Here is a 14,632-nt window from a genome sequence, read left to right on the forward strand (position 1 = left end):
CCGAGCGGCCGCCGTCGGTCGGTGGAGGCCGGAGGGAACGGGCCCGAGGTGTCCCCGCGGGGCGGGCAGGGACGGGGACAGGGCCAGCAGTGGTGTCCCCCCTCTCCCACCCGTGAAGGGAGCCCTCCCGGCGAGGGCTGCAAGAACAAAACCATCTCGGACGTTTATATGCTAATGACGGGTGGAAAATGATAGATTTTATGTTAGGTCAACCAGCTTTATGCAAGCAAAAGTAAGATACTGCTAATTATAAAGTCAATAAAACTAACGGCGGTGCCGATTGATTCCCCGAATAAAGAAGTTAATTAATATGTGCGCGGGCAGCTAATATTGTAGCCCGGTCGCTGTGGCCCCGCAGTTCCCATCCCCAGCACAGCCTCGAACGTTCTCCAAATAAACTTGTCACCTCGTACCTGCTCCCTTTAAAATACAACTAGTTTAAATATAGTTGCCTAACAGCCTTGTGCAGGTTATTGATGTGTGTAACGTAACCCGTGATGGATACACACAATGTGAATTTCAAATCTTTACAATATGCTCCGATATCGGCGTGCCTGTCTTCAAGATGATTGTAATAAAAAACATGAAAAATGTACTTTCATCGTAACAGGGAAAGATGATTGGATGGTGTAAGAGGACTGGGTATTTTTTAGCGCAGCTGTGATTAAAATAAAATAGTCTTAACGGGATATTTTTGGACAGGAATACTTACATTCCTGGTTTCCTTGGATTGGAATACCTAATAAGTCTATAGCGACAGAAGTTGGCCAGAACTCTTCTGTTTCTATTTTATTTCGTAGAGTGTCTGAATCTATAGAAAAACCCGTAGGTTTCATGAAATTTAATTACGGCTGTTTCACGAGCCAGCCGGCGCACGTACAATATATGCTTGCTGTAGATAAAATTTTAGCATGGGATTTACATGGAGATGTACTGGCCTGAGAAGGGGATTTAGGGAAGGGATCAAATAAATCACGTAGGAAGGAGTAAACACCTGTTTCTGTCCTCGTAGAGCCGATGGCATGTTCGCAGCGGGAACTTACGCAGATTCTTGCTGGGTGAAGTAGCAGTTTCCACATTTTCTTCTCTCTCTACAGCAACGCGATGTCAGGTGAGCAGCGAAGTGCGATGGCAGCCAGATGTCCTGCAGAAAACTCCCAACACCACCGCGCTAACTCCTACCATGGGTTTCACGTCTCCACATGAGGACGCTTGAAAGGAGAAAGGAAGAAAACACTGGTTTTGCCCAGCGCGTGGAAGTGCATGAAAATGTGCTAAATGCTGTGTATAAATTTGATAATGTCTCGAATTTTTCATTAGCAGCTCAGATTTAGTCCGGGCAAAGCTTTTAATCAGTGCACTTAAACTTGCCTTTCAGAGAAGCAGCATCGGAAGAGCAGCTTGCCCTTACAAGTACAGCGGTCCTTCCAGTGAGCTGCGGCCGAGGACTCGAGGAATAAATGATGTGTTTCATGTAACAGTACACACCGTGCTAACTCCTGCCCAGTAAATACTGATACTTGTCCCATTTTGTGGCCGTTCCCCTGAATTTTTCAGTTTCCCACAAGTTCTGAGCCTGTTCACTGTGAAGTGCCAGCAGGTGAAAGTGCACCTTAAAGGTCATCTGTTACATATATTTAAAAAAATAAAAGAAGCAGATCTGTATCGCTTTTATGTTTTTGAGATGGGCAACAAAGTTCTGAAAGGAACTGGAAAAAATTGTGCTCATTTTGAACCTTTCCTATATTTAAGCTGCAACTGCCCCTGGTTTTGATGGAGGGTCTAATAAGTGTTCTCAGAAATGTGAGTTGTCACGACTCGCGCTTTATGTGAGTGGCCCAGTCTTCTCTCCAGATGTTCTTAAGGCAATTAAGTTAGTGTGAATGAAGAAAATTCTCTGAATTTTCTACACCATGAATCCCTGCGATTCCGGTTGCAGCGTAGGGCTTTTAGGACGCCTTTACGCTGTATTACCAGTTATTACCGATTTTACCGACCGGGCAAAAGCTAAATTTCTAATGGAAAAAGCAGCAGAGCCCTCAAAGTTGAGCATCTTCCTTGGTGGCATGATAACAGCATGCCTCTGTCTTTTGGCAAAGAAAAGCAACAAGCAATGCAGATGCAGCCCCTCCCCGATTTGAGGCTGATTCTCGCTTTTCCTGGGCAGGTGCCTGCAAAGGCCTCTCCCACGGGTGGTTTTGCCCGGTGGCTGGCACCCTGCGTGCCAGGAGGGAATGGCTGTGAGCCCAAGGATGCTCCTGGCTGGGGGGATTTGTAGGGATGTGCTGTACCAACGGTGTGTGGTGCCACCCGTGCGGTGCCGACACACGGCTCTCGGTTGGTGCTGCAGCCTCTGTCTCAGCAATAATCTTCTGCGCTCACGTCAGAGCCTTAATTTTTTTTCAAGAGAGGGAGGGTGAGCTAAAAGAATCAAACGGGAAAAACTGCTTTGCTCCAGTGGCTGATGCTGCATAACCTGCCTTCTTCCCTGGTCTCAGAAAGTACGTAATTTGGACTCTGCTGTCCCTTCTTCTGTCACCCTGTCCCCAACTTCCTAGCTCTTTCTGTAAGGTAATGGAACAAAATACATATGCAGAGGAGATTAGCACCATGTTTTCAAGCCTATCTACTTACCCCTCCTTCTTTCTGAGTTCAACTTTTTATTACTGCAGCTATGAAAGACATTTGAGAACGTTTTCCTTCCTAACAAAGGTTTTACAGCCTTTGCACATCAGTTCATTAAACACTGATGTGACATCAGCAGTCTCCGTAAAAAACACCCAGGGACAAATTCTGAGAGAATTCTGAAATGGGGAGGTGTAAAATGCACCCCTTGCGTGCCAGTGCTCTGGACAAGGGGCGGTTTGTCCTTATCACCATCCTGGAACCACCGAGGATGTAAACCCGTGGTTGGTAAAGCACAGAACTGCCAGAGCGGTGTGATCTTTTAGGAACATCTGCCTCAAGTTAATTTAGAGAAGAAAGGCAATGGCTTTAGGAATGCAGCTGCATCACCGTTCAGGCTGACATTCCATGTGTTACAGACTGATGTCCACATCGGTGCTCCTCACTCGGGTTTCCCACTGGGATCCTGGGGGTGATCTGCAGGTCCATAGGGGTTTGTGGAGCGGGTGGCTGTAGGGTCCATCAGCAGGTGCCTGTGATTCCTCCTGTCTCTGCTGGCACTGGTGCCCCGGTGTTCTGCTCTTTGAAAATGTCACCCTCGACTCTCCATCTGCTGGAAAAGGCAGTGAGCAGATACAAGCTAGTCAGCAGTCACTCCTGTCTGGTTGACAAGCTGGTCACCTGTTGTTTATGTCCAGCCTTCAGTATTTTGAATGCAATGCTTCAGCAGTGTCCCCTGCACCTATATCATCACTCAAGCTTTTTTGGTTTCCTGGGTTTGTATAAAGTGATCTCGTATCACTGGGAAATGGTAAATGCTGGCGATTTTGCCCAGACCTTAACGGCTGTGGGGTCATACTGACTTCACAGTTCCTGAACTCTGTGAAACGCAACTATTTTAATTCTCCAGTCATCTGCCTTTGACTAGCACCTTCACTGCTGCAGTCACACGCTCCAGCAAGATGTTAACATGCTCCACACACTCTGAAACAGGGGGAAACATTTCGTCACTCCAATGTTAGGCGGCCACCGCCGCCTTCCTATTCCCTAAGAACAATTTAGACCTACTATTTTCTTTTCCTTCCAGGAGGAGAACACGTCCCGCCGGTCACCGATGATGAGAAGACCAGATGCAGCTTAGACAAGATGGTGGAGTTAACCCGTGTTTGAACATTTCACGCTAGAAGGAGGGTTTGAAACATAAGAATTGGCCATGTTATTAGAAAGCATCTGAATTTTGGCTGCAACCAGAAAGAGACACAATGACTTTTCTTGGAGGGCATTTTAGTGTAGGGACTAAAAAAATTCTTCAGGTGAGAGCTGGCACCAAGTGATGACCTGTCCCAGTGTGCCAGAGGATGGTGGAGGGCGAGTTAGCCCTTAGACCTTGCACCACACCTCGGCGAAGACAGCAGTGTGCAAACTGTTAGCATTAACAACAACACACTTACAAACCTCTTAGTTGTTCTTTGGGTAAATATTTAAGCAGCGGAAACTTGGCTAGCACTTACCAGGATAGATAATCTGCTGAAAATTAAGGTACTGCCTGTAGCCCGTTAGAAAATAACTGTGAATACTCAGAAGATCTTTTACGCCATTCCTTTACTTAACGTGTATACATTATTTATTATGCAGATTCTCTTCTATGAAATATTTAGATTTGGAAGTGTTTTGACATGTGGTAATCTTTAGGAAGAAGGTAAACATATTCTTTTTAAAAGAAAATGTAAATAAAGTATTCCCCCAAAATATCTTTGAGAGGTTAAATGCGGGACAATGGAAACCACATGTAAGTGCCCCTGCTGTCCCTGTGCGGGAACACTCGTGTGTATTTGCAGTGACTTTGTTGACTGCAGCAGAAATTCTGCTGGGGTGAGGACCACACTACAGAACCTATAAGGAAAAGAAAACAATAGGCTAATGAATTAAGTGGATTTGATACACTTTAAATATCTCGTTAGAATTATCATAATTACTTGAACAGCCATTAATGTAAAGAAATACCATTGCTACAACGTTAATCTTTACAAGGGAAAAAGAGGCTAACTAACCCGAATGGTTTCTGGCAATTTTTTAGGTAGTTTTTCTCCTTCTCCAGTACCTGCAGGTGGGATTTTGGTTATCCTTACGCTGCTGCAACTTCAAGGCTGCGGGAGAGGGTTCCCCGACAGGGTGTGTTGGTGGATGGAGAGGGCTTTGAAGGCCGGATCCTTACCTGGTGTAGACAGTGGTAGCTCTGTCTTACGCTCGTTGCATCAGGAAAAGATCTGACCTTTAGTGGGTTTTGTCCTTGTTTCATGCAGCTGACAAACAGCTTTATAATAGGAAGCAGCTGAAAATTTTTACATATGTAATCAGCTTAATTACAGAAATAGTTTACAATATTTTCCTACCTAGGTAAAGGATTTTGTATGAATTTCAAAAGTAATTTAACTGTAGTAGTATCGCTCCAGGAAAGATAAACATTTGCAATTCATAAATTATTTTATGTTCAGATGCAATTAGTTTAGATTAATTTCTAATGGACTCATTTTGCTTGTAATCAAGAACTTATTCATGGGCCGGGGAAACGCCTGTGAATTTTTTCTCCAAGCTTTCTTTCATAACATCTGCACTGAGACTTCTCAGTTAAACAATGGAAAGGCAGGATTTACAGAGTGTCAGCTCGCTGTTCTGTTCCTGGAGAAAGAGGAATTAAGCCTTCTGTTATAAATGGAACATATATACTTCAAAACAATTGTTATTAGCCAAGATATGTCCAAGGTCAGGCTAAGTTATGTATGATGTATTCCTATGAGTAATTTATCTTTATGGCTATTTAAAGTGTGAATGCATTTAAAATTTTTTCAAGCTTTTGCACAAGTTTTATAAGTGTCCCACTTAGTTTTCGGAAAAATAAAAATTAACGTTAGCCAGGAATTGCATTTGTTTTTAACTATTTCCTGTGTGCTCACATGCTCATTGTTCCTTACCGCAGGGAAACATGTGGCGGTTCAGTGTTGTCAATAAGGAAACGGTAAATTTGGTCTTGTCTAATTTCAGAAAACTTGAAGCAATAGCTTGCAGATACGCAGATTAATGTTAGGGGCTCAGGCATTCCAGGATAATAACTGCAGCAGAAAGAAGAATTTTAGTTTTGCCGATGGTGATCAAAAATACCATTTATGTTTAAAAATGCTTGCCCTTTTGTATTTTAACAGCTATAAAATTGGGATAGTCATAATTTAAATCAAAAAATTACCAAAAAAACTTAATGAAAACATAAAGAAATGCTGAAAGATGTCCTCAAATCTGCACTGGCTTCTTCTTGCCTCGGGTGTCTGTACGGGCAGTGCCTCTGCCGGGGTGGTGTGAAGGAGTTTTGTGCTGATGAGCAGCACAGTTTGGATGCCTGGCAGTTGCAGGGGAACCCTGAGGTTACACTCCTGTCAGACCCTGTGAGGGAAAATGTTCCCTTCCATGCACCTTTGGTGGCTCAAGGAGAGCACCACAGGATGGAGGGGTACAGAGCCCGGCAGCAGGGCTTGCAAGGGAGGTCTGCATGCTGCATCAGGTCTTCTCTTGAAAACCCAAGGGCTGAGACCCTTGGATATCCTTTTTCTTTCTCCTCTTCGACTGGGAGCCTTGCTCCTGCTCCTGACTGCCTGGCAAGTGGCAGGAGACAGCAGAAGGCAGCCTCGCCGCTGATGGAAGGAGACAGGCTCTCGCTTCAAGCAGGAGCGGGCACCTTGACAACCCGTGCACAGGAGGGACAGCAGCCTCAGCTGCTTCATCTCGGCAGAGGCTGACAGAGAAGGCAGGAGGGGTACCCAGACTGGTGGGGGAAACCAGGAGCTGCTGCTGGGGAGGTCAAGGTAGGGCTGCAGGGGAAGTGGGAAGCCCAGGTGTGACTCCCCTCTCCATCCATCCCTCCCCATTACCGCTCCCCCATCATCTTCCCCTCCCTTACGGGTCTCATTCTCTCCCTTGCTAGAAAAGGAGCTAAGATGCAGTGAGAATCACAGTAGGTTTTCCAGCGAACCCATGTCTTCACAGAGGGTGGGTGCCGTGGCGAGCGCTCTTCTGTCTCAGATCTTAAGCTGCTGCCTGCAGCAGACGCTGCTTTCCTGCTCTCCTCCACTGCTGGGTTTGCTGCTCACAGCATCATTTTCCTGGGAGGATGTGAGAGCTCCCTGGGGGCACTCAGAGACCTGGGAAAAACACCTGTTCCCTCTGTGTCCTTAGGAGGCAAAATCCCGCATGCTCACAAGCATCCCAGGATGGTCAATAACGCTGGGAAAACACAGCAAGATGGTATGTTTGTAAATTAAGTTTGTCCAGCCAGAATGTAGTGGTCTCAGGACATAAGGTCAGAGCCTGGCAGGAATGGACCTCCCTGGCAGCTGGAGGTCAAGGGAGCTCCAGCCACCCCACTCCTGAGGTCCAAGCTCACTTACTTACAGTCTTGCTGTTTGCAATGGGAGTTGTAGTAGATCTCTGGGGCGAATGCAGCCCTCTGAAGCAGGGCTTTGCAGTTTATGCTGCCAGAGAGGAGCACACAGCTGTGTCTCCTGGAGGATGCCGAAAAGAAGGCCACAACCCAGGCTTTCCATAAAAGGTGTTACAAAATGTAAATGAAAAAAAAAATCAGGTTTGTGCACAGAAGAAACACATTGTCCACAAATTGCATTTTTCCTTGATTCCTGCTGTACAGCTATTGAGTAAGCACAACCTTGTTTAGCTTAAAAGATCTAAGAAAATTATAGCCGAGGGCTCTTGGCTTGTGTCTGAGTGTTGCTCTTATCATTGGAGTCCTGGGGAACAATTTAAGACCAAATGTGCATCGCAACTCTCTTGCTCAATACTACTGTCACTTTGCCCTGAGACACCAAGGCAGGCATGCGGACAGGCTTTAGAACAGGCTCATATTAAAAATGTATAAAATTACTAAATACAGCTACAGCTCCTGCGGAGAAGCAACACACTTGTAAATCTGCTTATTTTCAAGAGGTCACAAGTACTAATGTGAAAAGTATTGAATCTCCATAAAACTAGACTAGGTCAGACAAATAAATAAACTGAAAACACCTCTTTGAAGCAAACTGCCATTGACCCCTGAATTACAACTTCCAGGCAAGAGCAAAATTAGTTAATTCTATAAAGCAATCTTATATGTAGGAACCCGCGTGTGTGCTGGGCAGTAATAGCATCTCAAGTCCGGTGATATTGAAGGTAGTGAATGCAATAACCAAGCTTCGCTGCGGGTGGGCATAGGTAAAAATTGGGCTTCCCTGTGTGACAAGATGGCCAGAAGAGTAGAAGCCATTCCCTAAATGCCGGCAGAAACCGAGATGAGTCACAGATGAGGAGCGTGTGGGTGGAGAGCGTCCTCGTGGCGTGACGACAGGCACGGAGGAGAGAGCTGGACACCACATCTGTGTGTGTGACAGTGGTGTGGGGAGAACGGGAGAGACACAGAGAGGAGCAGGGAGAGGAGGCGAAGCACCCCGGGGCAGAATAGGACACCCGGGAGAAGCACGGTTTGTTTATCGTGACTTCTGAGAGAGGGTGGGAGCCGTGGATGAAAAGAGTGTTTCCTGGTCAGGGAGAGGAGAATCGGTGCATTGGTTGTAAATAAACACTGAAGTACTCGTGGGATACTTTACCCACTCATCAATTTATTTTCCTAAATTAAACAACCCGAAAGAGCCTGGAGAGTAACTTCGTGACACACAGGCTAACAGCACTCTCCCTCTAGCCGGATCTCCTGTCACGACTGTGTGAATTCAGAAGGAAAAGGGTGGAAAAAAGAGCCTGGAGAGTAACTTCATGACACACAGGCTAGCAGCACTTTCCCTCTAGCCGGATCTCCTGTCACTGTGTGAATTCAGAAGGAAAAGGGTGGAAGGGAATATCCACAGTTTGGCCCTTGAAATATCATTATCTCGTGCGCATTTATGTCCCTACAGAAAGACCAGAATCATAGAGTATAACCAGGAAATTAAATTTTCTGATATCCATTAATCCATCATCCATTAATGGCCACTGTCGTCATAATTCCCAGTGGCAGGGAAACCAAAACGCCTTCAGGGGAGCTGGAGGCTCTCGTGGTGGCTGGGAGGCAGAAGGGAGCACCACTGGGTGAAGGACATGGACATCGTCCCCCTCCTCACTAAATTCCCTTCTGGCCTCATCCCCGCTGGGAACAGGGTGATTCCTGGTACAAGGCTGATGGGCTACCTTGCTGGAAAGGGCATGTCCAGTGATGATGAGGAGAACAGAAGACTACTAAGCTTTATGTAATATGTTTTCTCTCCACCAGATTTTGTGCAAATTGTGTGTGAGTAGCCAACATCGTCCTGGCTATCACCAAACCGCTATCCTTTTAATACAATTAATGCAAAATATCATTCAATTATAACTGTCTTCCCTCGTTTGCAACACATGGGTAATATTTCAATGGGTTGTGACTAAACGGAAAGTCTCATGAGCCAGTACCCTCTGTGGCTAAGATCAGTTGGCACACATGTAGCTTCACAAAGTAGGACTTTTTTTTTTGAGATCCATTTTAAAGAAAATTTAAATCTAAGTAATGACTTACGTCTAAGTTCTCAGAAAAGTAATTCAGTACCCAAAATAAACTGTTATTTTAAAATTTCTTTGTATACGAAACCGTATACGTTTCTTTGTAAGGAAAGAAGTTGAATTCCAGTTTACATGTGAAACTCAATCTGGCCATAAGCGGAGAGCTGTGAAAACTGCCTCCCTGGGTATTTAAATAGTGTGTCTTTGCATGCGGCTCCGCAGCCAAATAATCACAGAGTGCCCTTGGCTCCCGGGCCCTCGCAGCCCGCACTGCCTTTGTAGGCTGAAATTGGGTTTTCAGAGGGGAAAACATTCTTGAATTAGTCATTTCTCAATGTCTTTATTTTATACTCAAAGTGTAGGGCAACGAGACAGACTCTATTAAAATGGATTTAAAGAGGGTTTCCAGCTGAGATGATGTGTTGTGATCTTGAGCCTGGCACTGGAGCGGGTTCTTCCTGGGGGGCGAGGGGAGGGTGGGCAGAGCTGGCTGAGCAGCACACATCCCAGCCTGCATCCCTCGCTCCCGCTCCTCTTCCTCTTCCAGAAGGGAGCAGAGAGATTCCTTGCCTCCGATGGGATCTCTACCTACACCCGCTCACCTCCCGCAGCAGTTTTGCCGACCCATTGCTTGGGAAAGAGCTGTGAGGTTCATAAGGAAATAAAAGTTCATTAAAACCCAGAAAAACCTTGATAAAACTTAATCAATAAAAGTTAATAAAAAAAAGTTAATAGAAGTTGTGTATGTAAATCCTGGCGGTGCTGGAATTCAGTGTGTTCAATGGCTGCAGGAGCAGGCTGTTTTCCAGCTGAATCAAAATTATCTCATGATCTTAAGATACTTCCTGCTGGTTGGCTACTTGGCATATTTGATGTAAAGTTAAGGATATTTAATAATGTATCTTCAGAGTGAAAAATATTAGTTCAATAGCAGAGAGAAAAGGATGACTAATCTGGTTACATTTCTATAATCACTTTTATCAACACTGTTAGTAGGATTTATTATTTATATTCAAAAAAACTGGGCTGCCAGAAAAAAAATCCCAACCCCTACCTTCTTAAGGAGGGCTGTTACATGGTAGATTTTAGCTGATATTCTTTTTGCGCTCCAATGAGAATAGAGCAAATTATTGACAGGTTCTGTGTAATATTGGGTTGATCTTTAAAACATGTACTTCGCCGGGTGTTTGTCTTTTCCTGCGCCTGCTGTCTGCAAATCCTTTAGCAGAGAGAGATATCTGTGGGAATACTGACCACAACAGCATATTTTATTTGTTGAAAATCAGTTTTGTATTGTAATAAAGAATATTTGCTGTGGCAGCCTGGTTTGGGGTTGTTTTTTTTCTGAGACTGATTTATACCTGTCCAGACAGCTAAAGAAAAATGCCTTAAGACTTAAATGCACAATTGTATTATCCTAAGTATTGACTATCAAATCATTATAGTGAACTGACTGCGAATTTCTAGATTAAAACTGAATTCTGATTAATTTAAAGTAACAAAGAAACAAAAGGAAAACCATGGGCTGTGCCACTACGTGACAAACTGGAAGAGAATGGCCTGGTGTGGATGCAGGCTTGCACCTGTACACATAGCTCTGGTCTGTGGTGGAGCCCTGGCAGGTATTTTCAGGGTCTGATAAAGCAAGAGGGAAAGCCTACAGTGATAACATCATGGAAAGCTTCTTCCTAAATTGTCTTTTTGAAGATATTTCTACTACAAAACGGTCTACAAGTCTATAATTAGGAGTTCAGCTAGCCTCCGTGGCTAAGCTCAGTGATGAGAAGCAGATATGCCAAATATAATAGCATAATATAATAGGAGAAGGTGGTGGGAGGGACGGGCGCTTGTGGATGGACTTGTGGATGGGAAAAAGAGAGAGACGAGGGGGAAATGAGGGAACAAATGAGAAGCAAGAAATGACTAAGTTTGGAAACATTCCTTTATTTATATTCTTTGGCAGACAGTTAACTTTCTGATGATACTTTCTCCTTGTATCTGTCTGACTGGGAGCCATTTCCTAACTATTGCCAATTTTTCCCACTGAGATAGCGCTATTTATACCACGTTTTGGTTGGGTTTGTAATCGGCAGTTTAGCAAGCTGGACTCGGACCAAGTTAACCAGTTAAAGACGCAACGGGGTTGATACTAGTTTAATTTTCCTAGCAGTGAATAACAACATTTAAAAGTGTCTGAGGACTTCCCAAGGAGGACCCTGCCGCCTTGGCTGGCTCATGTCCAGAGGTGAGCCCCAAAAACTGCTTTCAGGCATGGGACCCACTTTGGGGTGCTGGGGCAGGGGTGCAAGTTCATATGAAGTTGGTACCTGCACCCTATAATCACTGCACCACACCACTACAGTTATGTGAGTTATTTAAGCAAAGAAACATACCAATAAGGAAAGGAACAAGGATCAATTACACATTAAAGCCAGGAAAACATTGAGAGCACACCCGATCCTGGACACAGCCTCTATTAACTGCCAATGTTTGTCACCCCCTCTTTTTTCTTTACCTTATTTGTAATGAAGGCGACATGGGAAAAACAAGTGGTGGAAATTGGAAAAGGTAACTCACACAGGCAACATTTAAAAAATAGTCCTCAAAGCCTGTTTATTTAACTTTTTTTTTTGTTTCTAATTTTTTTAATATAAATGAGTCATTTCTAATTATTTTAGATACAACCAGACACTTCTTTTTTTTTTTTCTGATTCAAAACAGTTATAATTTTCTCTTCACAAGCTGAATGAGTCCCTAAAGCGGTTCCAGATGCCAGACGTACATATGTAACATTCCTACTGGAGGAATAACTTTTGATATTTAATCAAAAGAAACAAGTTTAACAAACAATACAAAAACACATGAAAAGATAACATGGTGAGAAAAAAAATTCTATGCTATAAAAGCTAGATGAAACTTTTCCAACTTGTAAAGAAGGTTTTATAAACCAACCAGTGGTAAGACTCAGAAATTAAACTGAAAAAGTATGAAATAACTGACTTGAGGAGAAGACAATAAAATGGAAGGAAGAGGAAATGGAAGAGGATAAAACCAGTCAGCAGACGAATGGGGACTTAAAATGCAAAGAATTAAAGAACATCAAAAGAAATATCAAGAAAGAATATTTTTGACAAGACAAGAATAATAAATTGAGTTCTATGAGAGAAAGTGCAAGAAATACCACGAGTTACAATACTCTAAAGAAAACAAAACTGTGAAAATACACAGGAGAAAAGAGAAAATATGAAAAACCTCATTTTGTATTAATTGTGTTCCCCTTCAAATGACACATTTCAATGCTGGAAAAGCTCCTGTAATTAGATTATTGTTTACAGCAGGTTATTACTCAACTGGTTCCTACTTAGGCTGTCTGTGTTTGATCTAATTCTGTCAAACCTTACAGTGAAGCTGTTGAGTTGTTACCTGAAAATAAGGACTTAATCACGTGAATGTATTTGGAACAAAAATTCTCATTATAACACCATTTTTCTTAAAGGTCTTGTGTGGTAGAAGTGTGATTACGCAAAGCTCAGGCTCAGCTATAGAACTCAGAGCCAATAACAATATATTGACGTTTAGGTAGTTGGGTTATTTCTTGACCTTGAGTAGCTTAGGTGATGGCGTAGGAATCACCAAGAATTTCATCTTCAGTGCAATACCAAGAAATAGAAATAATATAACCAATTAAATACAGTCCAAAGATTAATACACAATAGTAAACTCCATTTAATAATCCGTTACATAGGTTGTCGATAATTTGCTGCCCTCACAGAGTAGCAAATCACTGTACTTTTGGGGAAAAGAACATTGGAAAATAGTCATAAAAAGCCCAAACAAGCAATTAGATCTACCTAAATAATCACAGGACTACACCACAAGGAAGTGGAAAACATTGTATGTAATTGTTGTTAAAGGGAAAAATTATTTTCATGCATTTTGACCAACTATGTTACAACATGTTTCATGTTATGGCACTATTGTATTAGACACTAAAATCAGATTTTAACCTACTTTTAAATGTTCTTCCTTTCCCTTCACTCCAGGGTTTGAAACTGTCATTTGTTTTTCCATTCTCTTGGCTTCTACTGTTTCTTTTAACTACTCCGCAATTATAATAGCTCGCTAATAGACTATATCATTGATAAACTTCCTCGTTAAGAAGAACCTAGGACAAAAAATGATACTGGTTCTTTAAAAGTTTATCCCTATGGCACCATCATGTAAGCATACATATGGGACAGTAAAAATGGAAGACGACACATTAAATGACATTATTATAAAATGCAATACTCTTGGAATGATCCCTTATTAAATTAGGCTCTATGATCTGAGATGAATTTCCCCGATCCCTAATCCATCACTAGAGAAATATTAAAAGATAGGTCTCAACTGGTATTAGAATCGCACTCAGTCTCTACTTTCATTATTTTGAATTAGGGTGCTACTGGGGGGAAGCCTCTTAATGAGAATTAGAGTGATTCACTGGCCTTCTTTTGGATTTTGACAAGTAAAATATTAACTCTTCAGTCACAGCTGTCGGAATTAAAATACTTGGCAGCCACAGATGCACAAATTAAATTGGCCTTTATGTTTCCATATTGCTGACCTCCTTAGAGGCAAAAACATCAAACCCAACAATAACAGAAAACCCACAGTATGTCATTCCTTGGAACAAAATATATCTATTGAAGTTTTTATATGTGTTTCAGTTTTAAACACATAATTGAACAAATACCGAACATTTTTACAAAAGGCTATTATTTTAATTTTGCATTCGGTAAAACTTCAGCTACAAATCAGTTACTCTGAACCATTAATCAGGCAATAAAATAATAAATGAAGTTATTTCAGGGATTTCTTAAGTGTTTAAACCAACATAAATCAGATTTACGTGTGGTGCATCAGTGAAAACATCTTAATGGCTTTGACTGGCATTTTTTTTTAACATTATTTCTCTGTAAATAATAAATTCTCTTAGAAACAATATATGAAAACACATAATTATTGCAGAAGCACAAGAATTTTTATTACCAGAGCTCCTGTTTGTAACAGCAAAACAAGCTGAAGTTTAGCAATGTCGAAAAAACATCCTTTCTGATCTTTCTCCCTCCTTTTTATTTACTGCTATGGTAGTGGCAGTGGAATTTCAATTAGTCTCAATTAAGTGTATCTCAATTAAGTGTATTTCAATTATGATCAGTGTTTCCAAAGTGGAACTTGTAGCATATAAAAGTCTCAAAGAAGGGAGTGATGCAGAAGTGGCATTTTTTTTAAAGCTGTCCTTAAATTATATGATCCATCATATGGAAGCCAGGATAGGGGTTTGTTATTCTTTTCTCTGTCTCCAGTCACCTCCAGCATCTCTCCCTCCTCCCTAACGATCACTCATTGATCTAAACTTGTGATCGGTTGGGAACTACTGGGAGGGGGACAGTGATGGATG

The sequence above is a fragment of the Calidris pugnax genome, unplaced genomic scaffold (genome assembly GCF_001431845.1).
Source record: "Calidris pugnax isolate Ruff unplaced genomic scaffold, ASM143184v1 scaffold111, whole genome shotgun sequence".
Lineage (NCBI taxonomy): Eukaryota > Metazoa > Chordata > Aves > Charadriiformes > Scolopacidae > Calidris > Calidris pugnax.